Genomic DNA, 20411 nt, shown 5'->3' on the forward strand with positions numbered 1-20411 from the left:
AATTTGACGCGTTTGATAGAGAGACACTGACAAATATTGCTTACCAGAATTGAAACAAGTATTTTGTTGACTTAAAACTGGATATTAAACATAACGAAGATGCCTTGTTCGCGCCACTAAAGCCTTATCATAATTCGTGAAAAACGACATAAAAAAAGCTAAAATTGCCTTTTAGTTTTGCGTAAGAGCTCGTTTTTCCCAAATAAACGCTGGCTTATAAGCACTTAACAGGCGATGACCATAATTAAGTGACATGAGAATGATCAGGTTGGGAGCTCGCCCTTATTACTTATATATTCTGGAAAATCTTTAATTTGTTGTTAATTGGGTTCAATGCAAGTCATTAGAGCTTGAGTGCCTATAACCTTTCATCGAGATGAATTATTTCACGGTCGGCGCATAACAGACAAAAAATTACCTAAGCCCAGTGATAAAATCTCAAAGCAGTGATGCACGCCGCCGCCATACGCCGCCGCGCCGGCACATTTTCACACGCCGCCACGCCGATACCTCTCAAGTCGGCGTGGCGTGAAAGGAAATAGAAAGAGTATGGAGCCAGTCGGGGTTGATTTTGAACTCTAGGAGATCCAAATTGTCCAACGACAATGTTAAGAATTTGATTTTTCTTAAATATAATTGTAAAAACCACCAAATATAATTGTAAAAACCACACTTATTACATCATTATATCATGCACGCACGTACGCCACAATTTTTGTGGGCCTGGAAAGTGGAAATTCAAACCTAAATTTTGACAAAATTATGTTCCACGCCGCCGAACGCCGCCACGCCGGGCCATTTTGGGCACGCCGCCGCCGGTTGGCGAAAAATGAACCGGCGTGCATCACTGTCTCAAAGTAGGCATCGATATGTTCTGTCTTAAACTAGAATGAAGGTTTTCTCCCGATTCTATGGCATTTTGTCAAAACCGTAAAAAGTTTTACTGAGTAGTAATAATTAAACCCGTAGGAATGAATTTTTAAATTAAAGTCAAATTAAAGTAAGATTTGCCTTATGGCTTATCGGCTAACATTTTAAAGGGTAAAACGTGGCCGCCACAAGCGGCTGTCAGTGTCACGCCCATGTTTAATTAGGCCGCTTACATTTTTCACTGATGAATAATTTCACCACCTAATTTAAGCTAGTCACATTTTTTGCCGATCAAATATTTTTTAGCTATCATATTTTTCTCATAAAATTATTAACTGCAATAACACGTCCGAAGCGTACGAAAAATGCATGTTTTTTTTTCCAATTCCATGAAACTCTCATTCAAATGTTATCTATCTGTAATAAATGCGATTATTTCAAAGCATTAACTTTTAAATGAATTAATTTCTTAATTGCTTCATGTTTCCTATCTGCTACTGTTGTGATCGATTCAAAAGTAATGGCCGAGTTATCAAATATTCGTCAAAAATCAACGGAAAAAAAGATTTTAGCCGACCAAATGCAGACTTAATTACAAGCGATAAGGTACATGTCACCTAGACAAAACCATAATTAACCTTAACGAGACACCTAGCCTAAATTGTTTATTGTTTAAGCGCGATAACATTGTTATCATAGTGTATTTATCCCATTATATTATACCTCTAACAATGAGGTTATTATGATCATACGTCATACTACAGCCGTTATGACTCATGACAACTCTTTGATGGGTTTATATACGATGCTTAAGTCAAAGAAGCATCAAATATAAACATATATTGTGTCTACTGTCTATAAGCCTACAGACCAGTGTCTAATGTCTAACAGTATTCAGTATATCGAGCCATTTATCTAGAACTATACTGACAATATATCAACTGAAGTTAAATACCACATCATCATCGTTTAGTCAACTCACCTAAAAACTAAAGTTAGTACCCTACTCAGTGTTTGTTCCTGGCAAGCGCCCAACAAATACTAAACTAAAACAGCCGACTAAAAAGTTCAACTCCCACAAAGTTCGAAGCAAAGAAGACTCAACCCGTAAAATAAGAAAATATGATCGTCCTGAGTATCTGGCACGTTCCGTTCCAAAAGGATTCAACTCCGGTATTTGCCCGAACCCTGTCTGCATCTAACCCGGACTATGTTCCTCTAACTTATATTTCTAGCTAGTGCACTACATCAGATCCTTGTTATAATTGGTCCTGCGACGAACGGTCGGTTGTGGTCCGTAAATATTATATAAATTTAATGAAGGATACTGCTACTATACGCGCTACCTTCCTGCTCTTCTGTACGTGGCAAGTTGTAAGTACAAACGAGTCAACGGACGGTAAAAGTGTCAGGAAACCAGGCAGAGGTGGTCTGGTCACGTGACCCAGCAGTTACAGTTTGGTAAAGAGTGTTAGCAGTATCACGGTAAAGCTGGTATTTTAGTGCGACAGGTTCAGACAGGCCAAGGTTTGTGGCACGTGTGGTGTCACGTGAGCTAGCAACTGTTCCCTTGGTGGCTAAAAAGCTGCCATTGTAGACAACTCCTTGGTTGGAGATCCTCCGCCCTTAGGGCTTATTTCCAGGAAATATTTACAGCTCCTTGCTCCGTTTTGAGATGAGAAGTGAACATTGATCAGCAATCAGGATATATTCAGTACATGTTAGATTTGCGTAATTCAAAAGGTTATGACCAACTTAAACTCTAAAAGAAAAGGTGAGTGTTCAAGTTTGTCGTATAATCCTTGACTAACCGACCTTTAATAAAAATTCGCCGATAGGACCTCCTGATTCCTGAAGAGAAGGATTTCCTTATCACCCCCGATTTGAATGAACTGTGCACGGCTCATATTGTAGTAGCCCAAATTTTAATAGCCCAAATACAAAGTACTTTACATATTAAACGACAACAGCGTTGCTACAATTAGTGGCAGATTATAGTTGCATACTAGTTCCCCTAATTTTGAACGGCCTTAATTATGAACAGTAGCGGGTAATTGTAAATTATTACTCGCCCATGAAGTCGCTCTCTCACAGTCATTAACTATGTAGAATTGCTGATACTCCCCATGTTTTCCCACTAAAAATATCCAATATTATTCACAATCTATTCTTTTAGGAATACTGATCTGTACGCGTTGTTCGTGTATCAACTTCTTAACTTACTAATGAAATTATAAGCATATTATAATCAAATCAAGGGAAGCTTTTGCTAGATAATTGATGACGAATGAACATCTAAAATATACCCGATGTAAACAAAACATTAATAATCATAATGAATATTATGCATGCAATCATAATGACAACGTGCATTAGTTTACTGCTGTCATGCTGGGATATGAGCGGTGGTAAACACCTTTATGTTTGAACAATTAAACAAAACGATGAAATGAAAGTGGAATTGAAGTGCAATTGTTGCATTATAAATTGCGTGGAAATCATCCATCAATGCATAGAATTAGGCCTAACATGAAACAGGTACCTTCAGAAGAGAAGTGCATGTTCGATAAAACTGAGGAAAAGGATAATGGCGAGAAAAAGTTGAAAAATGTGTCCATCCGCTTGGCAATATCATTCATGGCATTTACCAATAACTTAAACGATCACACAAACAGTCATTACATAACATGTCTCACAACCTTTTATTTCTCTACTCTTGTAACTATGTCTTACCTGTTATGATGGGTAATGATATAATGATGGGTGTTAGCTAGGTGAGTATGAAATCGATAAGTCAGTAATGATGGTATTAATTGCCGTATATTCGACCCAAGATAACCAAACGATGCATCTCGAAGAAACACTAAAAATTAATAGTAATAAATGTAACTTAATTACCTTAGTTAGCTTACTTAGATTATAGTAGTAATCCAAAATTTCGAGGCTGATACTGACCATGTGTGTTCCAACCCCTAAACCCCTTGCACCGGGAACGTTCAAAAGTTCAAAAGGATCATGAACACTGATCCCAGCAGATTTGTTCCTCTGGAGAAAAATTTAACTCTAAAAAAATTAAAAGATTATGCTTGGTTGACAATGCCCAATTGTCAATCAAGCATAATATGAAGGAGTAAAGAATTGCCCAATACACTATAGTTATACACCTTATCATTAGGAAAACTACAACACCAAACAATATAACCACACTATAAATAAAGAATAGTGTAAAACTCCTTTGTCTCCTCACGGAACTAATAAACTACACGCCGCATAACAGCAGTATAAACGACACATGTCAAATCAATACATTACCAGTCACCCGTGGTAACAGTTAACAGGTAACTAGCATAAAACAGTGGAAAAACCGCACAATTACCGCACAATTACCGCATAATTACCGCACAATAACCGCATAATTACCGCACAATTACTTATATTTGAACTTGTAAGCAAGTTTTCTAAACCGTTTTACGTATTTTAACGTGCGGATCAGTAAATAGAGCAGTTAAATGGAAGCTTAGCTTTATAAACGATGGAATCCATTGGTACAGTAAAATAACACATACAAGGCTCCCGAATGTGGGAGGCATGGGCTGATAATTAAGGTTCAGATAATTAAGGTCCTCCTTCTCATCAAATCTCGTGCCAGGGTCCAGTGTCAGGGCATGTAGAGCTAAGAGGACCCATGACAAATACGTATCCCACTACAGGGACCAAAAGTACTAGACTGAAACTATATATTTAAAAATTAAACGAAATTAAGAATTTTACTACCAAAGCAGGTAATATTTTTCAAAAAAAATTGTGATTGGTAGAAACTAATATTTTCGTCCATACATTTTTACCAAAAAAACACCATGTTTTCGGACTACCAAAATTTAGATCACCATAATTTTTCCTCTAAATTATTTTTCACATATTTTCTTTAATTATGACTTTGTCGATTTACTATCATTATAGTAAGCTATCAATATGATTCATCTAACAAATGAACACTAGTATTACACCTGGGACTAAACTGGAGAGAGAAACGTCCCTGAACCAGAAGATCAAGAAGATCAAAAGGAAATTGACTTGTGATTTTTCAAATTTCATATTTTATTGATTTTCGCAAATATTGGGTTTCATTTTTGTAAAATTAAGAAATGAAAAAAATCCCCAAATACCATGATTTAATTTGGGGTACGAAATGTCGAAATGAGTTGGTTTGCGGCAAAAAACCCCATATTTTCGGTCCCTAATTATTTAGGTCACCAGAATTAGGTATACCTTTTAAATATGTCTCGTAAGGTATTGCAGTCGGTGTAAAAAGTCCGGAAAATATCGCCAAATAGAGAAATATTTACAATCCTGCTCTTCAAAGTGTAAGAATCCTGAATTTGAAATGCTTTGATGAGGTTCTCAATGTCACTAGAATAAGACTAGAATAAGACTAGAATAAGACTAGAATAAGACTTTCAGGGGTGCTAGAAAAAGGTTTCTACAGTTTAAAAGTACAAGTGTAACAAAAAATACAGCAAATATGCAGATATAGTAACTACATCTTTAATCTCAACCACGAGACACGAGCATCTGCAAAATTACCTTATAGTTACATTGTCATGATACAATTGTACAACCCAGTATTACCCCACTGCTTAATATAGTGCTTAGTATAGTGCTAATCTGCATAACGGCCGGATCCTCTTCAATGATTGCTGAGAAGGGTTACTATACTAGTGTTATTGGGCCCATGCAAAAAGATGATTAAAACCTAGACCCGTAATGTTATAAACCCATATAATGTTATGGTCATTAGCCTTGAAGGTTGCACCTCAATACTAATTAATTATCGAGACCTAGTATCCGGGATCCCAATTCATTACAGAACATTACAATATGCTATTATGATAGGGTCGATGGTTTGGTAAATTTATACAAAACTTGCTGCAAATAACTAGACTAGTTCTACATTATGGTGAGAGAATCTTGCCCTACAGGGTACTTAGAGTACTTAGTGCCATGATAAGTAAATTGGGTGGATGCCGGGGAGGGTGAGGTAGAGTCAGGCGGGCGTCTAATAGTTTTTGTCATGCTGATTTGGCTTGAAAGTAAGTAGGGTCACCGGTATCATTCGCCACAGAGAGTAGATTCCGGGAATTTATTCAATGACCCTGTCTTTCATCAGCCAATTTGTCTGGTTTAATGTGGCAGGCTTTGCAAATCAGAGTGAGTTAAATTGAGTGAGATAGTGTTTAATTGGGGTGGTCTATAGAGTTACAAATCGTGAAACCTGTTTTTTTTGCTGGAGAAAAGAGGAGCTGTCAATGAACGAGGGGTGAAGTTGGAGTGCTTATTAAGCAGGCAGAAACTTATTTACGAGCCAACACAAATTCTGTAGACTGTTCACGGCAATTGGGGTAATTTTGTTTAAGGAATTTCAGGCATTGGTCCAGTCAGAGAAAAGTGTTTTTCATGAACATTGAACATTATATAAGTGATAGGTGCCATAAATTTCAGAATAAATTTCAGAATAGGTACTATTTACTTATTGACACAACATGCATGCCAATAAAATGCAATGACATTTGCAGAGAATTCCTCTTTACTATTTGCAAGAGTAAGCTTTCTCTTTTTTCGCTCTCTGAAGGAAAAGTCAAGTACCGATGGGAAAGTCAAGTACCAAAATGAAGAATCATCTGTTAAGTTGTCATCAACAAATCTCAATACTGGTGTAGAGGTGGAAAATGTTTAACGTTCATTCAGCATTGCACGTGAAAGCGATCGATCAATCCAGCATTGACCAATAAAAACCCCAAATTATGACCACGTGACAAAGAAACCTCCTCATTTTCCCCGCCAATATCCAGATCACCAGCAGTGGAGGTGCACTTCCTCGTCCGTGTTGGCTGATGTCGATGACATGATAAAATTGAATTTAGACGGCATGACCCCGACCTCCACTCGACCTTTAATTCGATTAATGAACCTTGAAACATATGCACTATGCAGGTGATGAGGGATGAATTAACTGTGAAGACTGAGTAGTTTAGGGATTTATTGAGACGTTGATATCATGGATTAATTGGAATAATATGTAAAAATGACGAAAATAACAATAACAAGGCGAAAATAAACCGAACATTTACGTACGTCGATTCTATTCGGTGGGATGGGCTGTGGAATATAAGAATTAGTATAATTAGTATAATCAAAGAGACTGAGTCAATTATACTAATTATTATAGACTCATGTTAGGTGGTAAATATGGAATCATGTTCCGTATAACCATAAACACCGTAAAGTACCGTATAGTACCGTATACTCGTATAGTACCGTACAGCGTCATGTGCCAGGAATGAAGAGACCTCCACTTCGCCGGGTATGCCCAGTTTCCTGACTCTAATACATAATATTCAAATTTATATAATCTGCTGAGCATGTAGTGACTTAGCAATTCCCGACAAACAGGGAATAAATGTAATGATACAGATATTCTGCATCTGTCAAGGAGAGTCAAATCGTTCAAACAGCATTGAATTTAATGCAATCGTCTGTGGTAATGTCTATAAAGATTCAAAATTTGGTCTCATTTAATTTCGTCTTCTCTTTTAGATGCAGATTGACTTTGCACGGCGGATAACCATGTGGATATTGTGGATGTAGTGGAGGATGTATTTACTTCTGGGTACTTGGTGTCGTGGTGATGATAATTATAAATCATGATCACGTACCCAGAAATATAATGCTACCGCGTTATATATTTCTTGGTACGTGATTATTTGAATATCATTTGAATATCATCTGTACGTCTTCACTCTGCATGCCTAAAGCTGAAAATATTCATTCTGACTGGTCTCGTTGAAGATCACTAAAATGTATCTGTGTCTATAAAAATGAAGCTGCTAAACTACATTATAAGCAGGTCGGTTCTAGAGTTAAACAGTTCATGTGTATATCTGGGATACAGTTAAGAAATTAGAATACTACTGATGTAACTTGTAAGCAGCACTAACGGTAAAAATAGTCCGAATAAACATTTGACAGGCTGCTTACCTAGAATTTATCTGTCTAGAAAAATATCAATGATCTAGGTATTCAAAATTGATAATAAATTTGTCAACAATTACAATCAAGGTTGGATCGCAAGCAATTAATAGCCAATTTGGATGCAACAATCGTATCTATATTGTTCGAATCAATGCACTAATGCACTAACTGACAAATGGGCAGCATTCCATTTATTGAAGAAACAAGAAAAGAGCAAGCATTTTGCAAAGGCTTGATAATGACAATTGGCGAATTCAACTATGTTGCCATGGGGAGTTTAAAAAATACAACATGTTAAAATCGTATGAATTGAAAGTAGAAATCGTAGTAAAAGTAGATACCGTACATTTTCATGTACATTTGCATGTACTAGTACGCAAAAATTGAAAAAGTACAGTAAAATATTGATATGGAAGGTTTTAAACAAAACTTGTGAAGTCTTTGAAGAGAAATTAGAGTCAGATTAATCAATACACAATAGAGTTTAATAAAAAATAAAAGTCACACCACTTGCACTCGCACTCCAAATTAGGTCAGCATAGCGGGGAATATTACAATTAGAAATAACATAAAAAGTAACGATGTTGTATATAATATTAATTACCGTTATTACTTATTACAAAGGCTAACTACTATGCAATTAATGTGCTGAGTTGAGTAATGACATTTTAGCATATCTCGTTGAATGTTTGAAATTTCTGGTATGTTATCACGTTGTTGTGACAATGAACTTGCAGTCCTGCATTTGGCAACAACACTGCTTACATATCAACATTCAACATCGGCGAAATTTTTAAATTTAATTCGACTTATCAGATCAGACCATAAATAACAAAATTAAATCGGATACACGTTCTCACTAGTAAAGCACCTCTCTGGACCACGCCCTATTTTACTGCGAGTACCATTTCACGATTCACATTATAGAGTATCTCAGCTTCTGATTGAGATTCAGATCCGCGTAAGATACATGTTTATAAATGGATACTTTCAGTGGAGGTCAATAGTCGACCGTCGACGTTGATTGCCAGAAATTTCGAACATTTAACGTTACAAAATGCGACTTATAAGAGATGTTTTCAAGCTCATAGCACATTATTTTGCTAACTCTTGTGAAACGCAAGGATTTATTGTTAAACCCTAAACTCATCAAAATCAAGGTGCATTGCGTTGGTTCATGGTTAGATTTTATTTTATTTGAATTTTAGATATAGGTGGTACTTGCAGAGCTACTAGTACTAGTACTATCAGGGGTCGACCGAGTCCTCGGCCAGTATTTTAACATCAGTTATTGCATATTTATAAGCACGACAAACGACCTCAGCTTGACAGCTGTGTAAACAGTTAACAAGGATTGGTGACCTATAGGTGGTACAATTGTAGAGTTCTCCGCCAATACTCATTACATATTTATTGCAACAACCATGATGACTATTAATCTCAGTTATGAAGCCCTCTTACTTCTGATTGATTCTGTTAGCGCTCAAATTTACAGAAACTGTAATTGTGTTGGATCTTATAGTGACAATGATCAGTACTATTTAGATAACGATTAGTGTCCGCACTGTTTAGCACAGCTCACCATTCATTCAAACTTCAAAGAGAGACGGAATTGTTTGGCATTAGCTACCTACCTGGCCCTAATCAACACAGGTTTAGTCTCAAGAAAATAAACAGGTCACAAATAAACAGGTCACAAATAAAGTCTCCTTAGATTCCCCAAGAAAGATATCTTCAGGCATGTATAGAGTCTGTAACAACAAGTTAATCGCAGACTATAGTCAAGGTTATTGAATTTGAATATTTGTGAGTAGGTTGTGTGTCAAATCTGCTGCTCTCGCTTATCAGTTAGTTTATCGTTCAGTTTCCTGTTACCGTGTATACGTTATCCTTACAAGTACACTATGAAGGATGAACTGAATATGACCCGATCCCAGGAGAAAAATGAACAGGAAGATGTGGAGGCCTGTGTTGCTAAATGGTTCGTTAAATTGGGAAAAGAACTGAATATGGACGAACGGGACATCGATTCCTCTAGCCGTAAAAAGATCATGTTTAAGAATAAACAGACTCTGTCAGGTTGGCTTGTCGATGCAGTAGACCTCGTTCGACGGCAGAGGACACAGATGAGCATTATGATGGAGAGCATTGAGTGCTTCAAAACAGAAGCGCTAGCAGACAAAGCAAAAGTTAATGAGCTGCAGGGTGAGCTGCTGGTAAAAAAGGACGAGCAGCTAGAGTTGCTTAAAACTGCGGTTGAGGAGACAGTTAAAACAGCTGTGGACTCAGGAATTCAGAGCTACAGCGCAGCTGTACAGAAAACCTGTGGTACGGTCAGCAGCAGTAAAACGTTCAAGTTGCCAGTGAAGAAAGATATAAAAAGTGTGGCTGCAGAGAAGGAAAAGAGCAAAAACCTGATTGTGAAAGAAGAAAAAGAAGAGAAAGAAGAAAAAGAAGAAGCGCTTTCAGTTCCAGTTTTGGTAACCGCCGTTTCGGAGGAAATTGAGGAGAAACCTCGTTTCGAAGCGACAAGATTTGGTTTTAAGAGGCCAGGTGCGGCTGTCCGACCAGTGAAGATTGCTGTTCCGAGCTAAACTTCAGTTCGTCAGATTCTGATTAAAAAAGGGAGGCCGAGGCTTATAGCTGAGAACTATTTTTTTTTTCAAAAGATCGTTAAAAATGTTTTTTTTTCAACTTTTTCCGTTTTAAACGATAAAAAAACGATTGACTGATTCATGATCAACTAGTTATTACTACTTAATTTGCGTCCGCGTCAGTAATTTGATTTATGAATGTATTTATTATGTATAAATATTAATGTATTTAGCCTTTTAGCACTTGCTAGATTGATATCACTTGTTTCATTTCTTCAATTTCTAAATTAAAATAAATTCGTAACTAAATTCACTAATAAAAACATAAATACCTACTGTTGAAATTATCAAAAATTAAATAAAGCATCCAAACTTTCGAATTTTTTTTGAAAAGTATAAACTAGAATCGTTAAAAAAGTGTTTTCAAAAGTTTTTTATTTTGAATCGACCGTTCCGATAGATTCAGTTTTTTTCGATTATTTTTACACTTCTCACAATTTATTATTTTTATTCCTAGGTGGAAGTGATGTTACTGAGACTTTGGGCGGCCATACAACCCATTTCTTGAAAGTTTTCCTCGGCATTGACACACGCTTTCTAACATCAAAAAAGTCTTTGCGTGTGCACGCCGTATATACATTACTACAGTTACACAAGTACACTATGGCGGATAAACTGAATATGACCCGATCCCAGGAGAAAATTCAGAATTTCGATTGTGATGAACAGGAAGATGTGGAGGCCTGTGTTGCTAGATGGTTCATTAAGTTAGGAAAAGAACTGAATATGGACGACCGGGACATTGATTCCTCTATCCGTAAAAAGATCATGTTTAAGAATAAACTTACTCTGTCAGACTGGCTTGTCGATGCAGTAGACCTCGTTCGACGGCAGAGGACACAAATGAGCACCATGATGGAGACCATTGAGTGCTTCAAGACGGAAGTGATTGGGCTCCAGGGCCAGCTGCTTGTGCGCAAGGACGAACAGCTAAACTTGCTTAAAACATCGGTTGAGAAGATAGTTAAAACAGCAGTGGACTCAGGAATTCAGAGCTACAGTGCAGCTGTACAAAAGAGCAAAACAAGTGGTACGATTTGCAGCAGTGAAAAGTTGAAGAAGGGAACAGAAAGTGTGGCTGCAGAGGAGGACAGGAGCAGGAACTTGATCGTGAAAGAAGAAAAAGAAGAAAAGCTTCAAGCTTGGGAAACCACCATTTTGGAGGAGATCGGGGAGAATCAGAAACCTCATTTCGAAGCAAAAAGAGTTAGCTGGAAAATAAACTTGCTTAAAACATCGGTTGAGAAGATAGTTAAAACAGCAGTGGACTCAGGAATTCAGAGCTACAGTGCAGCTGTACAAAAGAGCAAAACAAGTGGTACGATTTGCAGCAGTGAAAAGTTGAAGAAGGGAACAGAAAGTGTGGCTGCAGAGGAGGACAGGAGCAGGAACTTGATCGTGAAAGAAGAAAAAGAAGAAAAGCTTCAAGCTTGGGAAACCACCATTTTGGAGGAGATCGGGGAGAATCAGAAACCTCATTTCGAAGCAAAAAGAGTTAGCTGGAAAATACCAAGTACAGCTGTCCGACCAGTGAATATCACTCACCCGAGCTCAGACACCATCGAGTGCTTTAAGACAGAACCGCTCGCAGTCCCAGACAAGGAAACAGTGATCGGAGTAAAGGGCCAGCTGCACAAGGAAGAACAGCTAAAGGTGCTAAAAACTGCTGCTGAGAAGACAGTTAAAACAACAATGGACTCAGGAATTCAGAGCTTCAGTGCAGCTGTACAAAAGAACAAAACGAATGGTACGATCTGCAGCATTAAAAAGTTGAAGAAGGGAACAACGAGTGTGGCTGCAGAGGAGGACAGGAGCAGGAACTTGATTGTGAAAGAAGAAAAAGAAGAGCTTCAACTTCCAGTTATGGCAACCGCCGTTTTGGAGGAAATTGGAGAGAAACCTCATTTCGAAGCGACAAGATTTATATGTTTGTCCGATTTGCTGTACATTTGTATATTTGCTATTTTGTAAAAATTCCAAATCACTGCAAACAGCGAATTTGCTGTATTATTCTAGCTTTAATTGCACCTGAAAATGAAGCTGTTAACTACTTTATCGGACTTTATACCGTCATGGTGTCTGCGGTTGCTGCTGCTGCTGCTGCTGCTACTGGTTACTGCTGCCTGCAGCCTGTTTTGATTGTTTTTATCACTGTTTTGCTGACATTAATTAGAAGCTCAATGCCATTCACTTTCAAATAAAGAAGATTGTCCGTTTACGTTCCGTCCAAGTCAAAGTATGTCGACATATTTTTACAAAGGTGTTCCACTACAAAATTATTGTCCAGGGTATGCACTATTTTTTAATTTCGGTAAATTTCAATATCTTTCATTGTACTAAATTATATCAACATTTTCACTGCTTATAAAGTTAGAACGACTGCTTTTCTTGCTTACTCATACTGTATCAAAAATCTATTGAAAAATTTTCTGCTAGAATTGGAAATTAATGTCCGTTCAAAATTAAGTCTGCTCATGCAATGTTCGGTCAAATATCGTCCTATAAGGTAGAGCTTATTAACGAGGAAAGTAAATTGTGTCTCGCACTGAATATCTTATGGCCTTTTCATATTTGTAATCTAAGACATGTAATAAAATTTTAACGATCACCTCAGCGGCCCTAACTTAGACCAAACTGTGCGCCGCCCAAATTATGGATGGCTCTGATTATGTTGGACTAAGATCTTATGACTTATACATTATAGCGACAATGATCAGTATTATTTAGATAACAATCAGTGTTTAGCACTGTTTAGCACAGCTCATCATTCATTCAAAGAGGGATGGAATTGCTTGGGATTGGCTACCTACCTGTCCCTAATCAACACAGGTTTAGTCTCATGACGCGGATCTAATCGGGCCTGAATTAAACAGGTCACAAATAAACAGGTCACAAATAAGGTCGCCTTAGATTCCCCAAGAAAGATATCTTCACGCACGTCTGTAGCAACAAATTAATCGCAGACTATAGTAAAGGTTATTGAATCTGAGTATTTGTGAGTAGGTTATGTGTCAAATCTGCTGCTCTCGTTTATCAGTTATTTTATCGTTCAGTTTGCTGTTACCGTGCATCAGTTAGCCTTTGCGTTATGAGTACGCCGTATACATTACTATGTCTATACAAGTACACTGTTGCGGATAAACTCAATATGACCCGATTGCAGGGGAATATGCAGGATTTCAATTATGATAGCCAGGAAGATTTGGAAAGCAGCGTTGCTAGATGGTTCATTAAGTTGGGAAAAGAACTGAAAATGGACGAACGGGACATTGGTTCCTCTAGCCGTAAAAAGATCATGTTTAAGAATAAACAGACTCTGTCAGGTTGGCTTGTCGATGCAGTAGACTTCGTTCGACGGCAGAGGACGCAGATGAGCATTATGATGGAGACCATCGAGTGCTTCAAAACGGAAGCGCTAGCGGACAAGGCAAAAATTAATGAGCTGCAGAGCGAGCTGCTCATAAAAAAGGGACGAACAGCTAAAGCTGCTTAAAACCGCGGTTGAGGAGACAGTTAAAACAGCAATGGACTCAGGAATTCAGAGCAACATGATGGAGACCATCGACTGCTTTAAAACAGAAGCGCTCGCAGACAAGGCAAAAATTAATGAGCTGCAGGGCGAGCTGCTGGTGAAAAAGGACGAACAGCTACAGGTGCTTAAAACTGCGGTTGAGGAGACAGTTAAAGCAGCAGTGGACTCAGGAATTCAGAGCTACAGTGCAGCTGTACAAAAGAACAGTACAAGTGGTACGATCTGCAGTAGTAAAACGTTGAAGAAGGCAACAAAGAGTATGGCTGCAGAGGAGGACAGGAGCAGGAACCTAATTGCGAAAGAAGAAAAAGAAGAGGAGCTTCAAGTTTTGGCATCCGCCTATTTGGGGGAGATTGTGGAAAAACCTAATTTCGAAGCGACAAGAGTTGGCTGGAAGAGGCCAGGTGCGGCTGTCCGACCAGTTAAGATCATTGATCGGAGCTCAGAGACCACCGAGTGCTTCAAGACGGAACCGCTAGCAGACAAGGCAAAAGTGATCGGACTGCAGGACGAGCTGCTGGTGAAAAAGGACGAACAGCTACAGGTGATTAAAACATCGGTTGAGGAGATAGTTAAAGCAGCAGTGGACTCAGGAATTCAGAGCTACAGTGCAGCTGTACAAAAGAACAGTACAAGTGGTACGATCTGCAATAGTAAAACGTTGAAGAAGGGAACAAAGAGTGTGGCTGCAGAGGAGGATAGGAGCAGGAACCTGATTGTGAAAGAAGAAAAAGAAGAAAAGCTTCCACTTCCAGATTTGGTAACCGCCGTTTCGGAGGAGATTGTGGAGACACCCCATTTCGAAGCGACAAGATTTATATGTTTGTCCGATTTGCTGTACATTTGTATATTTGCTCTTTCGTAAAAGTTTAAAATCATTACGTTATCATACTATATGATTATATGAGTATTGCTGAAAGCACAGTGTAAGGCCTACACGGACCGCCTCTAACTAGCCAATCCCTGTTTACATGCCGTGTAGCAGGGGACTAGAAAGAGCTAAACTAGTAAGCGGGGCATAGCCAATACACTGTACTCCCATCATTGAGTATATTACCAACCAAAAGGAAAATTTCCTTGTGTTTGGAATCTACCAAGACGAAAGTTGTGCAATCCAGCGAAATTATAAGTATATTCGGTTTCGATTATTAATTTCAAGAACGGCGAATTTGCAGTATTATTCAAACTTTAATTGCACCTGAAAATCAAGCTGTTAACTACCTCATCGGACTTTATTTGAGAGAACATTATTTGAGTGCTGGAGGCCTTAGCGTTCACTTAATGTACATTCAAATAAAGTTTGTCCATCCACAACGAACTTATTGTCCAGGATATGACTTCTTTTTAATTTCGGTCAATTTCAATTTCTATCATTGGACTAAATTATATTAACATTTTTATTGCTTAACGACGGCTTTTCTTGTTTACTGCATCAAAAATCGACTGAAAGTTATCTGCTAATGACCGTTCTAAATTATGTCCGTTCACGCAATGTCCGGCTCTGATTAAACTGGACTGAAATCTTATAGCGACCATGATCAGTACTATTTAGATAACGATCAGTGTCCACACTGTTTAGCACAGATCATCATTCATTCAAACTTCAAAGAGAGATGGAATTGCTTGGGATTAACTACCTATCTGGCCCTAATCAACACAGTTTTAGTCTCAAGAAATTAAACAGGTCACAAATAAACAGGTCACAAATAAACAGGTCACAAATAAACAGGTCACAAATAAAGTCTCCTTAGATTCCCCAAGAAAGATATCTTCAGGCATGTATAGAGTCTGTAACAACAAGTTAATCGCAGACTATAGTCAAGGTTATTGAATTTGAGAACCTGTTTGTAGGTTGTGTGTTATACTGTTATCAGTTATAGTTTATCGTTCAGTTTGCTGCTAGTGCTACCGCCTTTGCGTGAGTTCGCCGTATAACTATAGATTACTATACAACTACAAGTACACTATGGCAGATGGGTTATCTGATATATTGGAGGATGATCCGAATCTGACCCAATCCCAGGAGAATATCCAATTTTTTGATTTTGATGAACAGGAAGATTTGGAGGGCTGTGTCGCTAGATGGTGCATTAAGTTGGAAAAAGAGCTGAATATGGACGTTCGGGACATTGACTACTTTAGCTGTAATGAGTTCATGGGTAAAAGTAAACATACTCTAACTGATTGGCTTCTCGGTGCAGTAAACCTCGTATGTCGGCAGAGGAATCAGATGGGCATCATGATGGAGACCATTGATTACTTCAAAAGGGAAGTGATCGGACTGCAGGGCGAGCTGCTGGTACACAAGGACGAACAGCTAAAGTTGCTTAAAACTGCGGTTGGGAAGACATTTAAAACAAGAGTTTTAACAGCAACAGGATATCAGAGCTACAGTGCAGCTGTACAAAAGAGCAAAACAAGTGGTACGATTTGCAGCAGTGAAAAGTTGAAGAAGGCAACAGAAAGTGTGGCTGCAGAGGAGGACAGGAGCAGGAACTTGATTGTGTTTGGTTTGAAAGAAGAAAAAGAGGAAAAGCTTCCAGCTTTGGTAACCGCCATTTTGGAAGAGATTGGGGAGAAACCTCATTTCAAAGCGAAAAGAGTTTGCTGGAAAAGACCAAGTACGGCTGTCCGCCCCGTAAAGATCACTGTCCAGAACTCAACTTCAGTTCGTCAGATTCTCATGAAAGCAGGAAAGCTGAGGCTAGTCGAGAACCGCAAAGATATATGGATCCGTCCTGATAAATCCAGTGTTCTATCAGGACAGATGCGACGAGGTAGCATTTGGTCACTGACCTAAAGAATAAGAGGGCTGAACAGAGTCAGACTCACCTCGACCACTATACATCCGATACATTTGTATATTTGCTATTTTGTTAAAGTTTTAAATCAAATAAAATCATCACGTAATATATTATAAGTATATTTGGTTACATGATTAAGAACTGCAAATTTGCAATATTATTCAAACTTAAATTGCACCCGAAAATCAAGCTTTTAAGTTTTAACTACTAAAGAAATAAATTGTGTCTCGCACCAAATATCTTACGGGTTTATCTGAGCCATATCGGAGCCATCAAACTTGTAATCTAAGACCTAGAATAATGGGAATAATATCTTAACGGCCCTAATCTAGACCAAACTGTGAGCGGCCTAAATTATGGATGGCCCTGATTATTTGGAGAGAAGAAAACTTGGTGGGCGGCTCCCACCGTACCCACGTGCTCTCATTTCGCAGTTGCACGTGGGAAACAGTTGCTAACCTCGCTTGTACGTTGCCGCCTCCGCAACGTGGGGCATTTATTTCATTTCAGTCTAGCACATCTACGTAATTTGATTTCCAAGAAAATTTTTAAAGATGTGTACACTGTACAGAGAAAAAAAAAACAGATTAAACATAAAACAACGCTGCATTGCTATTAGCACTAATGAAATTAAGCGCAAACTCACGCACGCACATTTAAACGGTTACCTTACCGATTCTATTTTGGACGACCAAACTGTGAGCGTTCCAAATTATAGGGGCCTTGGTTATGCGGAGGGAAGAGCAAATGACTTGAACTAAAACGGTCGATTCGGATTACGAGTTTTATTCTGACTATATTTAAAAACTAAAAAGTCTCCAGATATAAATATTGGTGCACTTTTATTTGACTAAAGTTCAGTGTTATAATGACGTTACTGAGAATATAGTGACGAATAAATCGAACACAACTATTGAATCCAATTTCATTAATGAAAGTTACTTCAAATCAGAAAACGTATATTAACACGTGGAGGTATTACAACGTTATACGGAAATTAACCAACACCAGTCAAGCTAGCAGTATAAGTGGCGTTACGAAGGGATCCACAGAACGCAGCTGCAAATGGTAACGTTACGCCACCAGTAGTAGTACTATACTGGCTAGCACTTAGCAGTTCAGTTCTTCTAGAATTAGCCAGTAACCTGGTAACCATAGTGTAATTTTAGAACTTGAGGCTACTAAGGTTGAAAACCACGTTTATATAAATGATCTAACGAGGTATCACATGCAGCTTCACTTACTATTTCAGCTATAGTCTATATGCAACATCAGTGTTGTACTCATGCCTTCATGTAGAGGGGAAATTACTAAAATAAGGGCCGTCCACGAAAGCGCCGTCAAGGTTTGCTAGATACTGTTAAATTTAGAACCACAGTTGGATATGGGATTTATTAAAATTAGATTCGCCACTAAGTTTACAGTCAGAGCATGTCTAGACCATGAAGAATATATAGACTATACAGTATAGACTATAAGTATAATATGCCTATTATGCATATAGCAATAACACTAACAGTAAGTCATCGCTAAACCAAGTAATGATCATGTAATGAACGGAGTTCACTAAAATAATCTCTCTCTCTCTCTCTCTCTCTCTGGTACGTGCCACGTGGTTACCTGGGTACCTGGGTAGACTATAAACTACACCAGTAACAGCCAGTAATTGTAACGGAATGTTCTTTTGTACCTAGTTCATTTTAGCTGATTTAAGAAGCTTTGTTCCTATAATCTGAGATTAATCTTTCAGACCGACCGTAAGTTGTCCATGGTCTGACAAATTATCGTATATTTGTTATTTGGAGGTTCACAACTGTCTGGACCACCCAGCGAGACATGATTCAGATCGTGAAAATGATGGTATTGTAAGTCTTGTAGTTGTAATTTCAGTCGAACATAGCTACTGAATTTAATTCCAGCGATATAACAATTGAAACTAAATCGAAAATAAAACTAAGTACTGACGGCAAATACTTTAGTATTAGTAAATACCTCAGTTATGACTTTATGATCTCTGTGGGATGATATTATCCACACAACAATAAATACATAGTTTGAGCATGATTTAAGCAGAGCGGAAGTTAGAACGTGCAAGATTTGAATTGCAACCAATTTAAAAAATTAATTTCTTGTCAGCCTATATAGTACATACTGATTGCTGAATATGCAGATTTGCGATGATATGCGCAATATGCGCCATTTGCCGTCTCAACTATATGCTATATCTATGGTTATCAAAATATCAAGGGTTTAGATTTGATATACCTTACTCGGGAATATTATAACCGGGATAATTTTTTTCCGGTCAAAAATTTTACCAGTCATAAAAAACCCGCCGACTCAGATTATGGGGTTCCAAGGGGTTGGTGATCATCATATTTAACCTGAAGTCTCATATGTGCTAGAGAAGACTTTTGAAGCAGTGGATGGAGGGCTGTAACTTTATTGGCGGTTGCTACCATAATTTAGGTATAAAAATCACAATTTGGTTATAGAAATTTGGTTATGGATTTGGTTATAGAAATCAGATTTCAGGCCAACTTGTGGCAACATCCCGCTAGAAGTGAGTAAACTGTGCCACTATTTCATGGTCCACGGTGGATTGATTACTGGAGCAGTTGAAGATGCAAAGCCAAGACGTTCCCCAATACCAAGCGGTGGGCAGGAAATTAAGCTCCGGCTGACCTTCAGAGCAGTAGCCCCATTAGCGGACAAAATGAAAGTCTTGTTAAGACAACAATACAACTTCGAATTTGACGGTCAGCAGCAGGGGGATATCAATAATGATAATGGAGGGGACATTAGCGATAATGAGAATGAGAATACGCTTTAATGAAGATTTGACTTATTATTGCTTAGATTTATTTTCCTTTAAATAGACGTGTCTTTTTTTTCTATTTCTGAGTAATATCAATAACTGTAAATTGAAATAACTTCTTTAACAAGTAACAAAAACAGAAATTTCGGTTGAAAATTTGTTGACCTCTGAAAAAAAACTTGAAAGGTCGGCCACCGGTAAATACTTGACCGGGATAATTTGGCGGGTTTTGGGAAAGTCCGCCATATTTTTCCCGGTCATTAATTTTCCCAGTCATAAATTAACCCGCTATAATATTCCCGAGTATCAGTAAGGTACTAAATTTCTTGTCAACCGATACATGCTGATTGCTGAATGGGCAATGGAGATTCGCGATGATATGCGCAATACGCGCTATTTGCAGTCTTGCAACTAGATCTATGGTGATCAGAATATCAAAGGGTTTAGTTTTAATATTATAAATCTAATAACTGCAATATTACAATGATTTGTATGGCAGGAGGATGAATAATATTCTGTTTTATACTAACAATCTAGCTGATAGCTTGAGCTATAATAACAGTGCATCAAAAGTTGTACAAATTTCTATTTTTTAATATGATGTATTACAATTTCATTGCGATTATTTTTCTATTTGAAGAGTCCAAACCTGGGCTGAATAACGCATGACTGCGAGACTTCGTTACAAATGTGTGAACGAAAAG

At 38.0% G+C, this 20411-nt stretch overlaps 1 protein-coding gene across 2 annotated transcripts in view; it reads right to left on the reverse strand.

Annotated features, from left to right (window-relative positions):
- Nucleotides 1–20411, reverse strand: part of LOC134813948 (uncharacterized) — a 45316-nt gene that overhangs the window by 23897 nt on the left and 1008 nt on the right. The window lies entirely within an intron of this gene.

This window comes from Bolinopsis microptera, chromosome 4, assembly GCF_026151205.1.
Source record: "Bolinopsis microptera isolate Bmic1 chromosome 4, MBARI_Bmic_1.0, whole genome shotgun sequence".
In the NCBI taxonomy this organism is placed as follows: domain Eukaryota; kingdom Metazoa; phylum Ctenophora; class Tentaculata; order Lobata; family Bolinopsidae; genus Bolinopsis; species Bolinopsis microptera.